Source organism: Gossypium hirsutum, chromosome D03, assembly GCF_007990345.1.
Source record: "Gossypium hirsutum isolate 1008001.06 chromosome D03, Gossypium_hirsutum_v2.1, whole genome shotgun sequence".
NCBI classification, from domain to species: domain Eukaryota; kingdom Viridiplantae; phylum Streptophyta; class Magnoliopsida; order Malvales; family Malvaceae; genus Gossypium; species Gossypium hirsutum.
The window spans coordinates 2,080,378-2,086,826 of record NC_053439.1 but is presented as its reverse complement, the minus strand read 5'-3'; the positions used below and the strand labels follow the sequence as shown (position 1 = coordinate 2,086,826).

The following is a 6,449-nucleotide window of genomic DNA, read 5'->3' as shown; positions in this document are numbered from 1 at the left end:
AATTATTTTAAATATGAGTATACTTTATATGTATTGAATGGTTAATTTAGGGTTTAAGGTTAAGGTTTACTTTAGATTTGTTAAATGATAAAATTTTATACAATTAATTAATGCTTTTATATTTAAAAAAATTTAATCTAAATCATTTGATATATTTAAATATTAGTTTAAATAGAATTAATAAATAAGTTTAAAAAAAGTAATAGATTGATATGGATATTTAGGTATAATTATTTATTTTGGAGAGGACCAAATTATAAGAAATAAAATAAAATACAAAAATAAAAGGCATTAGCGGCGCTTTTAAAAAACGCCACTATAGATAGAGCATTAGCGGCGCTTTTTAAAAAACGCCACTATAGATCGAGCATTAGCGGTTTTTCTTTAAAAATGCCGCTATAGATTGAGCTTTAGCAGCTCTATTTTAAAAACACCGTAAAAAAATAAGCACAACGTGAGTTTTAGAGGCATTAACGACGCTTTTTAAAAAACGCCTCTATAGAATTAAGCATTAGCGGCGCTTTTTAAAAAATGCCGCAAAAAATCATTTTTTTTCCCAAAAAAAATTGAAGCGCGCTAACTTATCATCCTAAACCCTAACCCCGCCAATATCTCTCCTTCGGCTCTACCCTTTTATCAAAACAGAGCGCCACTTTTTACCCTTCTTCTTATAACTCAAAACACCAAACCCCCCTTCGCAACTGCTCACTTTCGCCAGGTACCTCTTCCTTTACCTTCTCTATCCCTAGATCTCGATTTCCCCTTTTCTATTTCGATTCTGTATTTTGTTTTATTTGATGGCATTGAATCGCTAATTCGTTTCCAAGCTTCGGTTCTGTTTGGTTACTGAGAAAAAAACTTGAAATTTGAAGCGCGTTTTTTTCCCTTTTGGCAGAGAAAAAATGGACCAGTACCAGAAAGTGGAGAAGCCGAAGGCGGAGACGCCAATAAACGAGAATGAGCTGAGGATTATAGTTCAAGGGAGAATGAGGAATTACATTTCTTACGCCATGACTCTGCTTCAGGTTTTTCATTGTTTCGCTTAATATACCTTCCCTCTGTTATTCTTTTCATTGTTTCAGGTCTCATTTGGGTTTTACAGGAGAAAGGTGCAAAGAAGATTGTGCTTAAAGCTACAGGTAGAGCTATAAACAAGACTGTCATGATTGCTGAATTAATTATGGTTTGTAGAAGCAGCCAGATGATTTGTAGTGACAGTATTATACATGAGCTATCTCAGCTGCTTTTTACTTGTTTCTGCTTTATTTGACCATTTCTATCTCAAATTTTTTCCCCATTTTATATTATGTTTCTGATACTTTCTAATCTCTCTGTTTGACTCGTATCAGGTCTATGGGGCTTTACGCATTACTGTGAAAATATTCTTGATGTGGAATTCCAAAATGGTAATAGATGGTGGTGAAGACACAACTGTTGCAACTTCATGGCTTGAGGCTAGTAATTTAGTTGCTGTCCCCTGTATATGATTGCTGCTTTCTTGAAGTATTTACTAATTTAAAAGAATCAGGAAAGCCATTTTCTGGAAGTTGTTTATATTTTATGTGAATTTGGGCAGTAGAGTATACTTATAGTTTACTTGTAATTTAGGATTAATTATACTATATATGAGGAGCTTGATGCTGGGGATATGGAGCGGACAAGAGATGTGTACAGGTATCTTTATGTTCTTGCAATGGATTAATGGTTCTGTTGGTTGCTACTATTGCTAAATTGCAAATGAAATAATTGCTTTACTAATAAATCTTGTCAACTAACTCTGCAAGAAATTTGCCAGTTGCCTACTATTTGAACGTTTGCATGTTTTGGTTTCATGTTCTGCTAACAGTCCATTTCATTACCCTGTAACAGTCCATTTTTCCTTTTTCTTTTACTTTTTTTTCTCATTTTCAATGTTTATTTTAGCGAAGTGCCCTAATGTAAGTTGAAAAATTCAACAAAAATGTTTTGTTTGATTCTTAATTTGGAATTGTGATTTTTTTTCACTGTTTCGATATGCTAAATCAGAACTCACAGTAATATGAATATTATTGTGCTTTTATTTTTGTTTTTCTTTCTTCGTTGACTGGAGACTGAGAGCGAAGACTACAACAGTAGCTGAGTTTTGCTTTTTTGATTTTTTTGTGTGATTATTGTAATTATTATTTTTAATTTTTTGTCCGGTCGCAGCTCTCTTTGAAGTTTATTGACACCGAGCAATTTCAAAGGTAAGTGTGTAATTTTATTTTATTATTGGTTTAGCTTCAATTAAGATCTCATTTATTGTTCTTTTGATTTTGATAATACAGGCTCCGTGAGCTGAAACAACTTGGTAAAGAATGATTGACTCAAAAAAATCAAACCTTGATGTTTCTTAGTGTATGCTAAATGCAAGAACTAAATCTACTTATTGTTTCCATGTTCCTATTCTTGTTTGCAGCAAATATGCCATAGAGATTTGAAATTAGAAAATACCCTTTTAGATGGAAGTCCTGCACCTCGTTTGAAAATCTGCGATTTCAGTTACTCTAAGGTTTGGGAATAATTATATATAGTCCATCTTAAATGTCAGTTGCTTTATGATTTTCAAATCATTAAGTTGTTTTTTTTAACACTTGGTGTAGTCATCTCTGTTCTGTTGCATTCAAGACCCAAATCAACAGTTGGAACTCCAGCATATATAGCACAGGAAGTTCTGGCACGGCGAGAGTATAATGGAAAGGTATTATTTCAACTGTATAAAAAATAAAAGAAGAAGTAATATCTGTGTGAAATAGAAAAAATCTAGCTGAGCATTCTATTGATCTGGTGTGCTATTTTTGCCTTTGAAGCCTAACATGTGATCACAAATATCTAATCCAAAGATTTTGAAATGCATGATAGTATCTATTCTTCCACTTCTTGGATTTTCTCATTTTTTATTCGATTTATTACTTTAAAAATATAAGAGATGTGATGAAATGCATTTTGTAGTTGTCCTTGTTTATGAAAGTTTGCAATGCCTTATACATGTTGGAAGGGATCAGGTTAATTCTCACATGCTTGTTATAGTCGAGTACCTTTTTCATTCTCTTCTTAATTTGACATCCATCTCTTAATATGTTAATAGAGAGAAATTTTGAGCATTAACCAGACAATTATTATATCATGCTTTTCTGCAATTTAAAGTTTTTCTTAGCGGCTGCGTTTTATTAGGTGATGATATATTAGAAACTTGTAGTAGCCAAAGCTAAAATTAGCAGACCTTGTTTGGAAACTGATTCAACCCATAAATGGTGATTGTAAACTGTGTGAAGTTCCAAATTACTAATTAGTAATTGGCCTTTGTATGTGAAATAACTGTCCTTTCGGATCTGCACTTTATTGTATGTTCTGCACAAGGTGGGATTGTTGTGTTGGTTGTTACTAGGGGTAATGAGTTTTGGCATATGGATATACAGATCTATATGTTTGTGTTCGTCAGCAATGAGATACAGCTTAATTGGTATATGAAGAGTTTCCACAAGAAATGCTTAAAGCAATATTGCTTCCATTTTTGTCATTACATATTAAGCCTTTTCCACAAAAAAATGATGGCCTTTTTATCATTACATATTAAGCCTTTTCTACATCTGACATGATGGCACATGTAGGGTGATTGAAAATGAGTATTTAGGTCTGAGAAATGGCATACTGGATCAATCAGCCATACTGCTTTCAAGCCATGGTTGTCTAACTTACATGAACTGCAAAGTAAGTCAAACTTTTTGTAGTAGTTTTAGGAATAACATATCCTTCTTTGTTTTGAAGTGTTCGATCTATTTTTGTTAGCTTGGCACTACTTATGCTTAATTTAGTCTTCATACAATTGCTATAATTTGGTTATCAGCTAGATTTATGATTGTTTTCTATTTTTATTGATTTATGTAATCAATCTCTCTGCTTTTTGCAAATTAATACTATTGTTCCCTGTTAAAAAATTGAATAGTTTAGACAATCATTAGAAAGAATGCCTGTTTGTGACACATGGAAGAGCTATGATTGAGATTGTTTGTTAGTATGGTTCAACCTGCCACTAAAGTTGCACATAATTGTTTGTTATATTTTTTTTTGAGCCTTAATGGCTATATATATTTTTTTATTTTTAACATCTCTGTTGTTTACCAAGTTTGTTGGTTTATCTGATCATTTGGTTTTGCATCCTTTAGATATTGAAGGTGTAGTAGAGGATTCAATCTCTTCAAGCTGGAAAAGCCAAGGCTTAGCACTTCTTCAAGTGGAGTGTTATTTAATGTTGCATTCCATGGTCGTTTATCTTAGTCGGAACTTGAATTTTTGTAGCTACCTTGTATACTAGCTTCTTTAACCATGATTGTTAATTATTACGTGTTTTGTAGCTTCTTTTATATTTGGGCGATTTAATATAGATCAGATGAGCTGTGAGATAGATTGCTCATTTATTTAAACATAATATTTTAATTCTAAATTTAAATTTATTAATTTTTATATTTAGCTTTAAATTTTAAATTTTAATAGAAAATTTAATTTAATTAATTTTTTTATCCTTAAAAGTATATAGTTTAAAGCTTAAATTTCAAAAATAAAACATAATATAATATTTATTATAGAAATAAATATTATTTAATTAATTTTTTAAAAGCATGTTTTAGCGGCGTTTGTGGCAAAAGCGCCGTTAAAGGTCATGATCTTTAGCGGCGTTTGTGTCAGAAGCGCCGGTAAAGACCATGATCTTTAGCGGCGTTTTTTCATATAAACGCTGCTAAAGTTAGCGACGTTGTCAATAGCGGCATTTTTTACGACGCTAAAAGCCTATTTTGGTGTAGTGTAGGTATGAAACTTTTATGTATTTAGGGTTATTTTTCTTACAAATCTAGACTTGGAAAAAAAGTTTGCAAATTATACTTAGTTGTGTATTAAATTCAAAGTTAAATTGTTTTATTGAAGTTATCAAAACTTTTTTCCAAATGCATTTTTTTTAACTTGTTACTTAAATGTAGGGAGTGTAAATGAGATACTGATGTTTGCAAGCTACTTGAGTTTAATTTGAAAACCATGAACTCGGCTTAGTAATTATCAAGCTAAGCTTGAGCTATTAATCGAGCCAAATTCAAGATTAGAAATAATTGGCTCGAACAACTTGTGAGACTTATTGAGATTTTCATTTTTAAATATTTTATATTATTAAATTATGTTATTGCTCATAACCCTAATTTTAGTTTATTGAGCAGAGCTTGAGCTCAAACTTGAAGATGTCCGAGCTTAATTGAGTTTGAGTATGAAAGTTGATAAACAAGCTTAATGAGTGATTAACACTTATGGCATTTGATTCACTATTAGTATATTATTTTAAAACACAAAGTATATTAACTTTTATTTCAAGCCTAAGATTACAATTTTAATTAGCATATAACTATGACTTTCTTTTAATGAAAGGTGACTAGAAACCACCATCTGGAGGTCATATGTTAACTTATGCTTGTGTGAAGCTTAGAGTAGGTAGAATCCAACAACAGTTACGACACTGACGATGAGAGTGGCGACCTTGATTACAATAGCATTAGAGGGTGTTGGTGCGGGACTATCATTACTAGATTTCAGTCTATCACTATCAGCAACATCACCCGCACTTTTAGGGCTACAAGAAGGGGCATCAGAAACTTCATCATAGTTGGTGAAGGAGGTTATGAGACCACCTCGGGGGACTCAACATCAGGAATGAATCCCTTTTGGACTTAGGGTTGCCGCTTTTGCTAAGGCTAGGGGAAGAGGAGCTTGAAGAGCTCTTTGGGGCTGCAGAATGAGATGACTTGGGTGCTATTTCGTCGCATTTTGATGGTGAGAAGAAGGGCTATTGGAGGATTGTGACAGTGACTTGATGAAGTCTTGGGGGAGAAAGCCGGAGAAGAAGAAGATAGTGGCTTCGAAGGTGAAGAAGCCTTAGAAGGGGCTGGTGAAGTTGATGAATCAACTGAAAATACCCCAACAACAGCCATGAAAACAAGTGCTACAACAACAAGATCTTGGTAGGCCATCTTTCACTTTTACTTCTTAATAATTTCTTATACACTTGTTATCTTTTTATCATTAAAATATTGAGATATATATATATATTCAATAGTGTGTGTAAGAGAAGTGAATTTCTTATGAACCTTTAACATCTCAAAATAGTAGATTAAGATTTTGTTTTGTTGTTTATTCTTTTTTAGATAAATATCTAATTTAATTGTTAATGTTTGTTTATACTGATATTTGTCCTTTAAAAATTGTACAATAAACTAATTATTGTAGTAACCATATTTAAACTTATAACAAAACTTTTCAATGGTTAAACTTTTAAATTTAAATTCAAAATTTAAATGCAATTAAAAATTTAAAGCAACAATATATTTTATGTTAAAAGTAAATTGACTTATTCAGTTAACTTTGTTATATTTGTCTCTTCTGTCTTATCT

General features: G+C 31.9%; 1 long non-coding RNA gene across 1 annotated transcript; it reads left to right on the top strand.

Annotated features, from left to right (window-relative positions):
• The first annotated feature begins 590 nt into the window (after positions 1-590).
• Positions 591-4,447, top strand: LOC107909332 (uncharacterized). The gene is made up of 10 exons (XR_001687223.2): positions 591-718; positions 896-1,025; positions 1,103-1,139; positions 1,350-1,674; positions 2,188-2,225; positions 2,307-2,329; positions 2,438-2,530; positions 2,622-2,719; positions 3,630-3,729; positions 4,185-4,447. It is a non-coding gene; the product is annotated as an uncharacterized lncRNA (long non-coding RNA).
• The last annotated feature ends 2,002 nt before the right edge of the window (positions 4,448-6,449 follow it).